General features: G+C 54.0%; 1 protein-coding gene across 1 annotated transcript in view; it reads right to left on the bottom strand.

The window, feature by feature from the left end:
• The window catches only part of CASZ1 (castor zinc finger 1), a 148,291-nt gene extending 132,154 nt beyond the window's left edge, over window positions 1-16,137 (bottom strand). The window contains exon 1 of the mRNA XM_052691425.1: window positions 15,940-16,137. The gene's annotated coding sequence lies outside the window, so the exon portion shown is untranslated. The remainder of the gene's footprint in view (window positions 1-15,939) is intronic.
• Window positions 16,138-17,172: the final 1,035 nt, after the last annotated feature.

Below are 17,172 nucleotides of genomic sequence, written 5' to 3' on the forward strand. Positions count from 1 at the left end.
AGACAGTCTTTCTGTACTATATGAAGTTATTTTCAATGAAACCTATGGTTGAACAGTGTTTTTTTACACTCCACCATATTGTGTTATGAAAGCCAACATCTGCCTCTCAGAGCAGAGCATCACCTTGCAGCCACAGAACACTCCTCCCAGGGTCAGGTCTCTGCCACCAGCAGCCTGGGATACTCAGAAACTACAGCACCACAGCAAGAAGGCCAACAAGCCCACGTCACAACCCACAGCGAGCAGATGGTGCCAGGTAACTGCTTCACTGCCTGGGGAAAAGGCAGGGCCTCCCCTATGGGCCAGAAACACAAGCACCACTCAACAGGCACTACAGGCAACGGCAGTTTATGTGAGAATGCAGTCAGGTCTTTTGCCCTGCAAAGTGTCCCAAGGATGAGCTACGTGAGAAGACCACATTGCTTTCCCATCTGAATTTGCCAAAGAGGAACAGATTTGGTCAGGGTGCAGTGTATTTCTGCTGTTGGAAGGAAGGCCTTGCTCCAGCACACCATCCCACCCATGTAGCACCAAGGGGGAAGAAGAGATCCCATCAAACAGGGGCCGGGCTGGGCTGTGAAACCTGGGATTAGGAAAGCAGAGGGTGAATGCACAGCTCCTCTTGCCTACCAAACAGCCACTGCTGACCCCATGCTCGGCCATGCCTTATGGAGGCACAAGGGCCAAGGATGGGAAAGGAGGGACAGGAGAGTGGGACAGAGGGAACTGGAGGGCTCTCATACCTCAAAAAGAGCTTTAAGCGCTAACCTAACTCTAACGCACCTTCATTCCCACTCCGGAGCTGTCTGGGCTCCTGAGCATGGCCAGCCACGAGCCCAAGCCCATCACCTGATGCCCAAACAGGAGGAGGAGAACACTGACGGGTCGGGGGATTCCCACGCTGCCTCCACCGTGCTCAGCCCGGAGCCAGGAAGAGCCGCACGGGGAGACCAAACCTGCCCTGCAAAGTCCCAACTCCAAGTCATGCAAATCTCAGCCTCCCTCCGAGCGCTGATACCAGCACAGGGACTGACTTCATCGAATGATGGAGGAAATGGGGAGAGGAGGGGGGGCCCTGTGCCTACACACAAACACACACCCCACCTCAGGCAATGGAGGGGGTGTGAATAATGGAGCAGGTTCAGCAGCCAACAGCGTTCAGGGTCGGGTTAGTAATCCTCTCTTTCCATTTCCGCTTGCTATTTGATGTAATTATCGTTTTTGATTGAAATCCACCCGGACTGTAACCCCTCTGCTTAATGTACTGCTTAAATCCTTGGGTACACAACCACGCTGCTCCCCAGACTCGCTTGGAATAGGAAACCATTTCAATGCCAAAAATAAGTCTCTGCTTTCTTTGGTAACACCCTCAGTCTTGGCTCAGTTTCTGCCCCATCCAGCGAAGGAGATGGGCAGGGAGTGACACCAACGGGCCAGCAGCTCTGTGCTGTGTGCCAAGCCTGCACAAGGCTCCACCAGCTCCCTGTGCTTTGTTAAAGCTCTCGGACAGGTTGCACGGTGGCAACGGGACACGGAGCCTGGCCCAAACCCCCAGAGAGTTTGCTGCCCTCCAGCCGAAGCTTCATTCCGTTTTCACACACAGTGGTTTCCATCCTGAAAGGCCTCTTGAGGCTACAATGAACAGATGATATTCATAATCCACGGGAAAGCTGGGAGATCTACCCATCTGCAAGATCAGATAGACAGAGCTGGTTTTTCCTCCCCAGCTCCCTCTGTACCACTTGGCCAGACCAGCAGCCCAGCCACAAACGAGCGCCTGGCAATTAGAGCTCATAGCAGGAGCAGCCCACAGCAGTTTGCCTGCTGGCAGCAGGATCACCAGTACCTGAGGACAGAACCTGTCCGGGAGTAAGCAGTGCTTCAGGTACCCACTGGTCCGCTACAAGAAAGCGAATGGTTCTTGGATGACTTCCACCTCTTCTGTAATTCAGCTACGTACAAACCTGATGTACATACACACCTTGCCCCAGCTGCAAGGCAGAGCCATACAGGACAGCGAGAGGAGGTACAACTTCACTCAGAAGATCCAGAAAAAAACTTAGTTTCACCTATATCGGAAAGGGACAGCTCTCTTCGTGTTAGTGTTGCTTGAAGACTGAGCTATGTGCTTGGGTGAATGTGATTAAATAACTCAGAGCCTTCCCCAAGACCAGAATGGGACCGCTGGTATCTGAAAAGTGATGTTACAGCGGCTGTTCCACATCCCCATCTGCACCAAGAGAAGGAAGTTTTCAGAATTACCTCATGAGATTTTGAGATCCACTGCAGAAACTTGGACGAGTCCAAGAAAGCTGCTGAGCTTTGGATGCCTCTGCACCCGGCGACGCCTGGCTGCGAGCAGCAGGCAGCCAAGCCAGCACAGGACCTTTGGAACCAAACACAGCTCTCCAGATCCTCTCTCTGTGTCTCAGTTTTGCCCTTCACATCAACACATACAACAAGGCCAAGCAGTGGCAAAGCAGTGCCATCACAACAGTGCTGCAATAAACAACTTCCCGGTGGGGAAAGGCAGCAGACAACATGCCACTCCTGCCCACGTCACCCCTTGGAGCCTTGGCTGAAGGCAGAGGTCATGGAGACAGCCTCAGTGCTGGAGGCACCTCTGCTGGCAGCGCTGTGACTCAGCGGTGAATGAGAGCCGGATGGGCTGGGCTATGGCAGGAAGATGGAGACAGCAAAGCAGGAGGAAGAGAGGAGTGCAGGCAATGGGAGCAGTGGGGTTCCCCTGGGCTGGGAAGTAAAACCTGCCCAGAGCTCCGTGCTTCTAGGAACACTGCAGCACCAGCTGGGCTCCGGTTACTGTCACCTGTCCATGGGCAGGACGCACAGAGCAGGAGAGGGACGCTCCACTGCGCCCACTGTCCACCCTCAGCCCCTTTAGGACACAAAATGAAAGCAGCTCATCAGCAGAAAGCTCTTGATGGCAGCTCTCCCACCTGTCCAACCTGCACTCCCGGTGGTCCCAGGCAGCAGCTCCCTCTCTCTCCTATCAGACATCTCTGTCTCTCTGAAATATTCAGATGATTTGGTTTTGTCCTCTTCTCCCCCACATCAAATCCTCCCCCTGCTCATGGAAGCGGTGGATTTCACCCAGGCAAAGGAGGCTAATTTACACCCTTCAGGGTTTAAAATAGCAGTGGCGTAAATGAAAAGTCCAATTTCTTCAAATTTGCATTGTAAAACCATCCTTCAACTTCCTTGAAATAAATTTTACTATTTTATTAGTGCAAACAAAATGGTAATAAAACACTAATACAGCGCCTTGTATCCAGGGGAAGAGCTAAAATTAACATAGACCGAGCAGTGTTTGCTATTACATTCAATTACCTTTTTACTTGAGATTTACATTCTCATCCCCTTAATCTCCATAGTGGTGGCTTTGAAATCGTTCCCCACAGTCGTTCCTGCGCGTGGAGCAGCAGCAGAACACTGCTCACTCACCACCCCCACTCCCACTGCCAGCACGCACTGCCAATCCCCCCTTTAGACCCCCGGCCCCGCTCCCCAGAGCAGCACTCACTGCCCTCCATGAGGCTCCAGCCCTCATTTCTCAACTCAAGGCAAACAGACCAACAGCTCGTGTTCCATGGTTGCCTTTCATCCGGCACTGGGAAACGTCCCTTCATTCTCAGCTCTGGGCTGCGGTGCAGACAAGTTTTATTGCCTCCATCGTACAGATGCAAAAAGTAAAGTAAAGACTGAGGACCACAGCCTGAATGCAGCAGCTCTCAGTGTAAATCTGAAGAGCGTATGTTGTATGGCAGTGCTGTAGCTCTCAGCTGAAAACCACAAATGTGGCTCTGCTCCATGGTCACTGAACTGGGATCCCAGTTACCTGACTGGGATTGCATCCTGCAGCCTGAGGCCCTGCAGCAGCAGCTCCACGCTGCTCAGCACCGCCTTCGAGAAGAGTCACAGCATCATAGAATCAGTGAGGTTAGACAAGCCCACTGAGAACATCAAGTCCAACCATCAACCACCAGCCCAGGGCTGGCTGAGCAAACTCAGCATGAAGAAAGGCTGCTAAGGATGCGAATGCAATACAGGGAATCCACTCTCCCAGCACCAAGGAAAAGCATTTTCGGATTTTTTTCACCTAACACAGTAGCCCTTACCAAAAGAAAGGCAAGACTTGGGGAAGACACAGCTGGGAAGCACAGCATCACCAGCACAGGGAGAGCTGCATGCAGTAACAACAGCTGAGCTTTTCCTTCTCATGTGCTGAAGGCTGCCCACCTCCCCCCACACACCGCAGAGAGTGCCAGCCCCACGGGTGACACCCCAACAGTGCAAAGCAGTGCCCAAGCAAGCTGCACCAAGCACCGTGTGCCATCTTTCTAGCCTGGCCAAGGGAAAACTCAGCAGCCCTTCATCCCAGATGTTCCAGTGCTATGGGACCGCTGCAACACTGCAACACTGCACACAACCAAGGAGGAGGAAAAGACAATTTGAGAAGGCACCAGGCAGCACCTCGAGAAGAGCCCCAAGGGTACCCAGAGCAACCACCTGTGGGCCAGCTGCAACCCCCCTGCTGGACACAGCTCTGCCTGAACCCATCTTATGCCACGCAGCATAAGGCCATGTTAATTTCTAGTGCCTGTTAGGCTGCTGTCCCACGATTCCCAATTCTCCCTTTGAAAGAACACCATTGCAGGAGATACAACAGAGATTTCAGACCAACAAGAAGCTGCTCAGAATCTTTCTGTGACTGGGAGATCCATTTCCTAGCACTTCATGGTGTTCTGGAGTCTTCTTGGCAGCATCCCTGACAGCTGCCTTCAAAGTCATCTTCCTTTTCTCATCAACAAAACCTTCTGTTTCCGCTTTTCAATCCACAACTTGCATGGCTGTGCTCTAAACGGCTCATCTGGCCCTCTGGACCACATCCTCCTATCCATCCTTCAGGATGGCAGGAGGGAAAGGACCATGCAGAGCATCAGCCAACAGCACAACCCTACACCAAAGGATAAGTGCCCCCCTGCAAAGGACAGACGTGTCCCCAGGAAACCTTTCTTCCATCCACCTTGCAGAAGGCAGCCCACAAAGGCCCCAGTGCAAACAAAATTATCACCAGACACCTGATCAAAACAAAAACCTCAAACAATAATGAGTAGGAAGAAGAAAGCTGCCCAGGAGCGCAGGGCTGAGGTCGGTTTCAGCTGCTCTTCTGCTCCTTTTTTCTGTTCTCTTCCCCTTGCTCCCCTGAACAAAAGGAAGTTTGTTGTCAGGCTCAAACATTTCCTGGGCCTTGTCTGAGTTCCACCTTGTTTTCTTTTTTTCTCCCCACCTTGTACAAATAAAGCAAAAACCAACTGGCACCACCTGTGATGAAAGGACAACTAAATGCAGAATTTTATCTTTTCATTCTTTTCTCCCCCCTCCTTTTTTTTTTACCCTTTTTCTTGGCCAGGAGTTTTGGGCAAAGGACAAAAGGTATTGTTGGGTAAGCATAATTCCAGCAGCTGAGTCACGCTAAGATACTGAAGCGCTGGCGGCCGAAGGGGGTAAAGGAAGCCAAGCTGCTGCTTCGCTAAATGCAATGAAAATGCCAGTACTGCTGCCAGCCCCGCCAGCCCAGAGCATGAGGGGCAACAGCAGAAAATCAAATAAAACCCTGGTACAAATCTCATCACCTAAGAAATCTCCTGATGGAAGACCGTAACACAGAGGAGGGCGGACACGCTCCTCCCTGCAGACTGCAGAAAAAGGTCACCATAAAGACAGTTACGATCCTTACTTCTGACAAGAGAAGTTCCCGATGCCCCCAGGCAGCCCTGGAGTGCCCCACACACCCGGACCTGCCAACCCCAGGGCAGAAGCTGGCACGGCTGCGGGCGCTGCTGGCACTGCCCATCCGCACGCTGCTCAGGGCCCCAAGCAGGCACTTGCTCAGAGCCCGTTCAAAAGCACGCTGCAGACCCTGCAACTCAATGGTACATTTGGGGGAGCTGGAGAGCTGCTGTTTGTTTATTTTATGATGCACTTTGGTCTCTCTCAGTTGCGCTGTTATCCTACACCTGTTCGCTCTCCTTTCTCTGGGCTGATAACAGACACACGTTGTGCAGAATGGGAGCCTGGCCGGCTCCTTTTGTTTTTAATGAGACACGTGCATTTGGTTCCAGACTATCAATGCCCAGGGTCAGGGAAGAGGCAGAAAGCTTCCCTGAGCTCAGCTCCACATGGAGCAAGGTCCTCAGGTGAGTCCCAAGAGGACAAGTGTCCACGTGTGGGCCAACCCTCTCCCCCGTCTCCCTTTGGGACCGCCTTTGTTGCACTGTTGTTTCACTTCTAAAGCAGCCCTGGCTTCTTTCAACAGCTCTGGCATCATTTCATGGCAGACCCCATGACACACGGAGGCGGCTGAGAACAAGGAACCATGCTTTTCCAGGAACAGAGAATCCAGAATTTCTGGTTTATACATTTTCCCATCTGGATTTGTTTTGCTGTTCATAGGGTAGATCACCAGAGATAAGAAAAGAAACGTAAAGAAATATCAGCGCAGTGGCAGCCCCAGCGGGCACAGATGAATTTCTTGCGTGTCACAATCTCCTGTTTGGGCAGAAATTTGAATGCGTTTTCCAGCAGCAACACTGATAACCTGGCATCACCCCCAGGGCTGTTTCAGCACGGCTCTGCCCACGGGTTCTGCAGAGCAGGAGCGGAGCAGCTCGGACATGCCCGCTCTCAGGACGGTCTCCACGAAGACGTGGTAACTTCTCTGCTGCTCCTGTGGCAAAAGTCAAAACTGGCCGAGACGTTGTAGGACAAAACTCATTAGAAGAGCCTAGAGATTAGCAGTCTGTTACTTGACACTGCTGGAATAAAGGAGTGTGATGGGAAGATCCCGTGTGGCACAAGAAGCAATGAGCGGGTCAGCCCACGGAACAGAGCGCAGCGCTTCATCTCTCCTTCGTGGCCCAGAGCCCAGGGAGGAAACCCCAGGGATGGCAGCCACTGGTCCAGCACTGCCCCTGGCCTCACCCCGCTGCCCACTGCTCACTGCAGATCAAGGTTTGGGCAGCGAAAGCAGCGGAGGAGCACAGCCAAGGAGCAGCAGCACCGCGTGCACTGGTCCTCCCTGCCAGCCCGAAGCAGGCAGCTGAATTTACACAGCAAGGACAACGCGGTGCAGGCAGCGCAGCGGCTGTCAGCTGGGAGCCTCCGCACGCTGAGCTCCCGGTTAAATGTTTTCATCAAAACCAGAGCGAGAAAGTGCAGAGCAAACACAGCCAATTAGAGGCTGGGATGAAGCTTCTGCCAGCAGAGCTTCCAGAGGGGCATGAGTCACCTTAACCCTTTGGGAGCCAGAGCAGCGCAGCTCCGTGGGGGAGAGGAGGAAGATGGAGAGGAACCCTTCATGCACCTTCTATTTGCATCTCCTTGAGCTCATCTGGGTGTAGGAAGTGTCATTCCGAGACAAAAGGATTTGTCTTGGACAAAATGCTTCCCCACCAAAACCACGGTGATACGCATCCTTGGTAGGTACAGTGCACTTCCCCGGGCTGCCTCTGCCCAGCTGCTGTGAATTGCCCGATTCCTTAACATTTAAGAGGTTATCAAAATTTAATTGTGTTATTGGGCTAAATTCCCTTTCAAGTTATGAAGCAAATAACATGCTTCTGTTTGCAGAGGGATTCCGTGCCGACAAGCCAAAAGTTCAACTCTCTAGGAGCATCCAACATTGCGACACCAGAGGTGCTCAGAGCTCAGAGCCTTCTGCAGCAACAACCCCAACCCAGAGCCAGGCTGCTGCTCACAGTCGCTCACACCAACACCTCTCCTCCAGGTCACGCATGTACCAAATTCTGCACAGCTCTGCACAGCTGCTGCTGCCGCAAAGGGCTTCTGCATGGGCTGCAGGGCTCTCCCCAGCCACGCTCCTCATCTTGCGCTGAGGCATCCGCCCAACGCACGGGAGCTAAATCAGAGAGGACAAATGAACACTGCAGCTTATGGCAGCAAGAGCCCTTCCACACAGGGGATGGTTGGAGAACGCCTGGTGCGGCCCTGCGCCATGCAGTTCCATGTCCATAGCTGGGCCCCCTGAAGTTGGGCATTTCAGGCATACCATGGCCACTGGAGCAGACGGCTTCAGATCCTGCTGAGCCAGCTTGTGGCTGCATTCAAAACTGAGTAAATTCACAGCTGTAAGCTGGGAGTTTATACAACCCGTAACTTGTTAGGGATGGCTGACCAAGCCAGAACGATCGCTCCCCAGCCGACAGGGCTCTTATTGGTTAGACCTCTGAGCGCCTGGCAGGTTTTATTATTTTTCTTTCCCTTTTGTTTTTGCATTACGAGGCGGGTGGGGGGGGGGGGAAGGCAGGACAGGAAACATCTATTTTTGTTCCTTTCCTCATCAAAGACAAATTGCAATGGAACCTCAGGCTCAACCCACTACGGACTCCCCAGCACACCAGTGACCAGCTCTGGGGACAGGGCTGTCGCATTTTCCTCTCTCTGTGCAGTGCTGCGGTGTGAACGGCTCCAAAGCACTCACTGAAATATCACCAGGCTGCTGGCACCACTGGCACCTCGTGCACGGCCGCTCGCCTCAATTCTTACCTGCGCTCGCACCCCATAACGCTGCTGTGCTCCCAGCACACGTGGGCTGCACTGCATTCAGTGCATGAAGCACAGCGCCCTGCACAGATCTCCCTGGGCTCCCAGCAGCTGGAGCACTCTGCACAGGACCTGCCAGCAGCGGTGCTTGCAGCACGACTCTGATGGGAACAACACAGCACCACGCACTGTGCTGCAGCGTGAGCTGTCTGCTCAGGGGAAAGCATAGCATCTGACAGCCTCAGCCTAAAATCCTCTTTTTATCACAACGTGGTCCCAGTTCTCACCCAAATGGACTTTTTAGCAGGAATCCCAAATCACAGCTGGGCTGGATGAAGGGCCGGAGGCTCTCCTGGCACTGTGTGAGCACATCCCAGGCAAGGACAGACCCACAGTGCCAGAGATGTGTTTGGCCACCGTGCAGGAAAACTAGATGAATGAGGACCTGTAGTGAAGTCTTAAATGGGGAACTGAAAAAGGAGAAATTTCCCTTCTCCCCGCTCTGCAACAGGGCTCACAGTGCCTGCTGCCGCTCCCACAGGTTAAAATACTTAAGTCCTCCAAGGTGCAGCTTAATTTTCTTTTTTAAAAAAGAAAAGTGTCAGTCTAATTAGATAAATCCTCCTAGCACGTGGCCTGGAGTTCGTCATGGAAATTAACCTCCTTGAAAGATCACAGTGACTGAAATAAGAAACTGTGTGTTTTGGCATAGTGCAGTGAAATGGGAGATGCAGGCTGCATTTCATACACCTTCCTTTCATACACCGTCCACGTTTCATATCTGCCCTACTGGCCCTTCGCTCGGCACCAACACTTTATCTCCAAACGCCTGTTTGCAAATCGCTGCTGAGAGGTTGCAGTAACCCCTGGGAGAGATTTTGCTGGCTCACCAGTGTGAAAGGACACTGCTCCCGGTGTGAGGCTGGGCTGCCAGAGGAGGGCTCGGCATCGGCAGCCCTCCAGGAGGATGCTTTGCAAACAGTGGCACCGGGAGCAGTGCTGCCAACCCCGTGCCTGGTGCACACAGTGCGATGCTGCACAGTTTGGGGCTGGGCTGGAGATAGCTGGGAACAGAATTGGGCTGCTCTGTGCCATCGGGAAATGCTGCTCTCTCCCATCCCAGCAGCACTCAGCTTTTGTTCCACATCCATTTCCACCCTGCGTGGCACCGCACAACGCGTTTAGTACACATCCCAAGACCCAAATACTCCTTCCACGCCGAGGGGCTCAGCACGCTGCCCTTTGAGGACAGTGCCCAAAACCAAAAACCTCTTTAAAAGCCACAGTGCCCAAACACCCCCCCTTCCTCTGTGCCTGGGTGCTGGCACATTCCATGCCCCACTGCTCCCAGCCCTGGGCTCAGCCCCACGCAGGCAGAAGGATCCGGAGCAGCCTCAGAGACCCACTCCGAGGTGACTTCTTGCATTGTCATCGAGATGACAGGCCCTATGGCTCCCAATCTGGAAGCAACCTATTTTATTTCCAAACAGCGTCACCGGTGGCGGAACGAAAATAGGAGAGAAAACCCTCTGCACTCCCGGCACAGGGCTGAGGAACCAGGATGAACTCAGCCCTAATGCAGTTTCTCAGTGGTTCACTGCCAAGCCCCGCAGTTCTATTAGTAATAACTTAATACCTAATAATATTACCAATGTAACACTTAACCTTGAAGCCAAGCACCTGGACCCAGAAAATCGGCATTTAGCAAGGCTTCCATTCATCGTATTCGGCTTCTCCTTCATGCCAGCTGATCACAGCTCCGAGGGACGCGGAGCCTCGTAAGAAAGGTAACGCTTAATGCCGGCCAGGAGCCGAGCACGCTGCGGGAGGAGAACGCTCCACGTGCCGGAGGACCCGGGAGGGCAGAGAGGAGCAGCCGGGCGTGCGGCTCGACGGCTGAATCCACCGCACGGCCCGAAGGCATCTCCGCGTTTTGCCGGCAACCCGAGTCGGAAGCAGGAGCCCACCGGCAGCCGGAGCGAGCAGAGCCTCGAACGCAGCCACCTAGTGTCCGCCTGAGCCCGCGGGACGCGGGGCACGGAGCCGCACGGCACGGCAGGCGGTGCGGAGCAGCGCTCACCGCTCACGGCCCCGCGGCCTCGTAGGAGCGCGGTGCGAGCAGCGCCTCGTGCCCCCCGTCCAACGCGAGCGCTTCGCGGCCCCGCGGCTCACGGAGGTCTCCTCCAAACTTGCGGCCAACTTTCCCATCCCAGGCCCTGCAGCCCGGCCCGCGGCCCCTTCCCCTCCAGCCGCCTCCATCCCCGCTCCCGCGGAGCCCCCTCCTCCACGCTCTCTTTCTCTGTGTCCTCGAGACTCCTCTCACCTTGAGGAGTGTTAGGATTACCCAGCATTTACACTCAATGCTCCTCTTTATTCCTTAAGACTTATTAAGAATGATAATGAGCTCCAAAGCAGTGACACGTCTCTCTCTCTCCCCCTCTGCCGCTCGCTCTCTCTCTACGTGCCTTTTCCGTCAAAGGCACACAGGACAAATCCGACCAAAAAAAAAAAAAACTTGACAATATGGATCAAGGACAGATGAGGATTTATATCCCACAAATCCAGTCTTTTTTGTTTTTATTATTTCCACTCAAATTCCACCCCCTCCTCCCCTCGCTCACGTTCTCCCCCCTCTACTCCAAGCCTTTTGGACGTCAAACGAGAACGACGAAGAGGAGCAGCAAAGCTGCTTGCCTGGAAAACCTCGTTAACGTGGAGCTCTTAAATGGTTGATTAATTTTAGCAAAATTTACGACGCTCTCCTGCTTTCCTTTGAAGCCGCAGTCCTACACACCACAAGTAACTTTCAGACCCTCCCGTGAGCCCCCGGATCCCAATTTAGGCACAGGCAGTGCGGTCCTGCAGCGGTGAGAGCCGCATTCCTCCAGCACGGCCCAACCTGGGGCTCCCGAACTGCAGCCATCCCACATCCCACCACGATCTAAAAATCTCTGCTCTTCCGAAGCAGACAGAACCGGAGCCCTGGCAGAAGCCCCCAGCTCTGGGCTCTCGGCACACCAGGGTCTCCTAAAGCCACCTTCAAACCTGCTGCGCTTCGCCAGAGGGAAAAACCCAGCTGAAGGAAATGCAGCGTAGAGATTTATCCGTATCCTCAACTACTCTTCAGCATCTCTGCCATCTCCCCGGCTTCCCCCAGCCGGTATTTGCTTTTATGCTTTGTCTCCCTCTGCTAGGCTCTGCTTTTCTGATATAGACATCAGGAGGTTAAGGGCTCAATTACCAACTCGGTGAAGCCTCAGCTTTGCGTCACTTCGGGTTTCTCTGCTGCTCTTTGGAAATACACCACAAAAGCTGCTCTCCTCCTCGGCCTTCCCTGCCCTCACCTCTCAGCCCGCTCCCCATGTGTGACCCACAGCTCTGCGTGGGGTGGATGGGTGAGCAGGTCTGGGAGATGGGAGCGTTAGCACCGATAGCCCTGGGAGCGCCCAGCCGGGCTGCACGCGAGGCTTTCGCCTTCCGAAACCTAAAGCAACATCCACATGGAACTGACAAAATGGGATTCGCGTGGTTCTAATTAGCCCCAGCCTGTGGAAAAATGGGAAGGAAGCGGCTCTTTGATTAACGTTACAAATCAGAGAGGAAACAGATTTTAGAAGTTAAAGTAGCAGCGCTGTGGAATATAGAATCATTACAGCACTCATTTATGGTACCTGCTTCACTCAGACGGGCTGGGGTTTTCTTTGGGGTTTTTTTCCACAAGATGCAAGTAAAAGCTTTTGTTTATGGAACTGCACTGCTCCCTTATCTCCCAAGGAATGTCTACAGCCGGACCACGTAGGAATCCTTCTGAAAATGAAATGAGCAAAACCAAAGAGGGCTGATGGGCTGCGGGAGAACCCCCAGCACAGCAATGGCAGCGGGGCAGTGCCAGCAGGGCAGGGAGCAGAGCCGTGGGCTGTGGGGCTGCTGCAGGCTCCTGGCAGGACAGGGCAATTTGCAAGGAGCTCGGCAAAGTCACCGTGCAAGTTTGCTTGGGCTTGAAAAGAAAAAGGAAATAAGTTTTTTTTTTTCTTTTTTTTTTCCAGCTAGCTTGATTGTTTTGGGTGGAGCTCGAGCGTGTGTGTATATACGCCGTATATAAAAATGAATTACTAATTCTTTCCTGGAAACTGTTTGAATTGCAATCTGTAAGATACAAAAACACACCTTTATTTTAACACTGATTTTCACGCAGATAGAAGAAGGGGGGGGAGGGGGGAAAGGGAAGAGTGAGGGCAGGGCGCTTTTCCCAGGGGCTGCTGGACCCCCCCAGCAGCAGCACTGCTCTGCACAGCCCCACACAGCCCTGCATCGCCCCACACAGCCCCACACAGCCCTACACAGCCCTGCACAGCCCCACATTGCCCTGCACAGCCCCACATTGCCCTGCATTGCCCCGCACAGCCCCCGGCTGCGGCTCTGCACTCTGCTCTGCTCGGGGCTCTGCTCTGAAACTGTGAGAATGACAACGTCATGTGTGCAGAAAGCTGACACTTGGAGCTTTTAAAAAGAAATGAGGAAAAATAAGCTGTTGACTTCTCGGTTAAAGTATTTTCTTGTTCTAACTCATGTTCTTATGTCACTGGGCTAAAAAAAAAAAAGAAGAGGGAGAGGGAGAGAGAGATATGACTTTCCTTGAATGATCTGTTTAACCTAAGCCAGAGGAAAAAAAAAAGAAGTCATTAATTACTTATGTGAGCTATTGCTTCTGAAAGACAATAAACCTGCCTGGTCGCCATGGATATGACATATTTGCTCTGAAAACAACACAATAATTAGCAAAGGGGAAAGATACAAGGAGAATATGCAAACTCCTGAGTTTAAAGCCATAGTGTTTCCTTTTTTTTTCCCCCCTCCTCTTTTTACTTTTCAGAGTCAATCCTGTTTGCAATTCAAATCAAACAAATAAATAGAAGATTGGGGGAAAAAAAAAAATAAAATTTAAATGATCCGCCACATTCAGAATGAGGAGGGGAAAAAAAAAGCAGGCAAAAAAAAGAGAAAGTCCAGAATGGACACAGCTCATCCCCACCGAGGTGCAATACGTCCGTGTGGGCGCATGTGAAATATATGCATAGAGACACACGCAAACATCTGCGAGTTGGGAGGGCTGTGGGCACCGGCTCCCGTGGGATTATTCCTTTATTTCTAAGAGGGGCACAGGGAGGAAAAGCAGCCCTGGCCGAGGCGGTGGCAGCGCTCTGGAGCTGTGGGGGTGATGAGGAGCTGTGCTCACAGCCCATCACGCCGCACGTTTCCATCCCAGCCCTCCAACTTTGCTCCAGCACCCACAGCGCTGCGCCCACCTGCACCGTCACACAAACCCCTCTTCTCTCGCAGCTCCGGCACTTTTAAAAGTGCCATTCCAGCCAAGCAGTGCGAGGTAAGTTAACAAACCGCCCCAACTGAGCTGTGTGTGCAGAGCCCCTCGGAAATAACATCGTGGGGAAAATGTTTTTTAGGTCTCTCTCTCATTAAGATGAGACAAAGACTATTAAAACCTCCCCTAATGCGATAGCTTTCTGGATTCTGACCTTCCACATTTAGCAACCAAGTAATAAAAACACCCCAACCGGTGCTTTATCTGCAGAGATATTTGACTTTGAACTTATTTTAACATTACAAAGACTTGGGAGGTATAAAAATAACAGGATAGTCGCCACAAGTTTCTGTTGCTGTTGTTGTTGTTGTTGTTTTCACCGCTAAAAAAGCCCTTAGAACAAAATAAGCAGATTAAGGAAACATCCCCCTAATTTACCAGGCTCTTTTTCTGTTGGTTTTTTTTTTTTTGGTGTTTTTTTTTTGTTTTGTTTTGTTTTTTAAACAATAGTTTTTAGCCGGACGCTTTGATCTTGAAAGGGTTCTGCTATCTCGTGTGATGAGGGAGGAAAAATGATCTGTTTTAAATGATGATGCAAAAAAAAAAAAGGATCAAAGCCTCGACTTTCTGTTGGCCATAATAAGCTCCGTCTCGCACAAAGCTTCAACTTCAGACTTTAATATATAAAATATACGGGAGCCCAATAAAAGCTCTCCAAAGGTACAAAGTCTGCAAACAAAAGGGGACGCTGCTCCTTTAAACGTTTTAGTGCATATGGAGTTTGATTTCTGAAAGAGATCAGTTTAACATCTCCATAGAAACCAGCAACAGATTATCATCAACAGAATAAATAACTAGTCTAATAAATTAAACAGGAGCCATAAGATCTGGAAACTTGATTACCGAACTTGGACAATATTCCCCCATAAACTCTTCCCCACCACCTTTCGGGCGGCGGCGGCGCATCAATAAAGGGGCGGTGGGCGCCGAGCGGCCGCTCCGCAACTGCGAGGGAACTCCGGCTCCTCCGGCAGCGAGCGCGGCGATCGCGGACCGAACCGCACCGCTCAACTTCGGGCTCGGAGGGGCCGAGCGGCCGCGGGAAGTTTGCGGGGCCGCAGGTGCGGGACGGCGCTCCCACGGAGTTCGCCCCGCGCGGTGCGCGCCGGCCCCGGGGCAGCGGAGCGGCGCCCGCCCGATGTCCGCCCGCCCGGGACGGTCCCGGCACCGCCGCTCTCCTTTTTCGGCCGCCACCCCCCCTCGCCCCGACCCCGCGGCCGCCGCTGAGTGACGGCTCGGCCACCTGTTCCCGGCCCGGCGCCTCCAAACATGGGCAGCGGCTCCCCCGGGAGCCCCGGCCCCGCAGCCCCCCGGCTCCGCGGCCCCGCAGCCCCCCGCCGCGCAACGGGGGAAAGGGGACGCGGAGGGGAGAGAGGGAGGGAGGGAGGGAGAGAGGGAGGGAGACAGAGAGAGAGAGAGAAAGGGAAGGCGCTGGAGGGGGGGAAAACTTCCTGGCTCCGGATGGCAAATCAGCTGCGCATTCTGCAAATGCCACCGGGTAAAAATAACCTGCCGCTGCCGCCGCCGCCGCGCGCCCAGGGGGCCGGGCACCCCCCGCCCCGAGCAACGCGGCCCCCGCCCGCCCCGCCGGGGTGCCGAGGGTCCCGCTGCGGGTCCCGCTGAGGGCGCCGCTCGCCGCAAACTTCCCCGCGCCGTCCCCGCCGCCGCCCGCTGCCGGCCGCTCCGCCGCCGCTCTCCCAACTCCGCCGCCCCCCGCGCCGCGACCGCCGGGGCAACGCGGGGCTCCGTTACCTGCGGCGCGGGGACACGTGTTGCCCGGTGCCCGCGAATAAAATACAGTCATTAAAAAAAAAAAAGAACAAAAACCAACAACAAGCAAAAAAAAAAACCCGAAAAAAAAAACTCGTGCCGGTGCCGTGCGCTCCCCCGGGCTGCGCTGCCCGGTGCCCACCTGCCGAGCCCGCGGGCCGAGCCGGGGCTGCTGGAGGCGGCGGGCCGGCCGCGGCCGGGCTTACCTGCACTTGGGGCTGCTTTGGGTGACTTTCCAAGTCGGGGGAAATGTGTGTGTGTTTGGGATGGAGGCTGCAGCGCGCATGCGCCATCAAACTTGCCCTGATCCCGGATTTTTCCTCCTCGCGCTCCCCTTTGCTTTGATTATTGAATTTTCCTATTTCTAACAGGAGGGCGGGCGGCGCGCAAAACCCGGCCTGGAGCCGCCGCCGCCCGCCCCGGCCCGGCCGGGGAGGGACGGGGGCGGCCAGGCGGCGCGGAGCGGACTCGCTCCCCGGGCGGAGGGCGGCCGGGCACGGCGGAGCGCCCGCAAAACCCGGAGCGGATCGCCCTGCCCGGCGGGGACAGCGCGGCTCCGCGGCTCCGCGCCCGCACCGAGCCCGGCGTCCCGCGCGGTGCTGCCGGCACGGGGAGCTCCGCTCACCGCGGTTCCCTACGGCTGAACCCCACCGAGAGCGCCGGGGCTCATCCATTTTTGTGTTCCCGGCTGATGTCAGCAAGCGCAACGCTCAGTTTCTATCTTACAAACTTCCAAACTTTGTTTTGTTTTCTTTTGCTGACACTCGGTTTGGGTGTTACCTCAAATCCAGAACAAACCACGCTGTGCTGCATCTGTATGCAAGGCTGGGGGTGTCCGGCCGGGCTGCAGCCAAGTGGCCAGCGCTGCAGGTTGGAACCAGAGGGGTTTCCTCTCCCCACCGGCATTCACCTGGATCCCAGCACTGTGCTGAAAAACCATTGCTTTTCAGCTCTACCCACTTTCTCAGCCCTGTCTTTCAACCACTTAGGCTGTAGTTACTTCGGCACAATCTGCAGCCTCAGCTCTGCCAAAGCACCCACCCGTGGGTCCCTCTGCAGGGTGCAGTGCCCCACTTGGGGCTGTTGGAGGGTGAGTGCTGCCCACAGCCCCTGCACCCACCTCCTGGGAGCCCTGTGGTGGCACACACTCACACACACTGACCCACACTCACCCACACACACACAGCCCCTCGCAGCGGCTCTCCACCTGTTGTTTCCAGCCTGCTGCTCACACTTTGGGGCAGAAATCAGGCTTTTGTGCCGGATTTACTGGCACCTTGCACAACTGGGGCCCAGCTCTGCAATGGCGGCTCCTACGTGCTATTGCCACACACGTAAATAATAACAATAATTAATAATAATAGGCTAATTCCTCTGATTTCGCTGTGACTACTCATGTGAGTAAAAGTGACTCATCGACGTGAGTGTTTGCAGGACCG

Source organism: Tympanuchus pallidicinctus, unplaced genomic scaffold, assembly GCF_026119805.1.
Source record: "Tympanuchus pallidicinctus isolate F22 unplaced genomic scaffold, pur_lepc_1.0 scaffold29, whole genome shotgun sequence".
Taxonomy (NCBI): domain Eukaryota; kingdom Metazoa; phylum Chordata; class Aves; order Galliformes; family Phasianidae; genus Tympanuchus; species Tympanuchus pallidicinctus.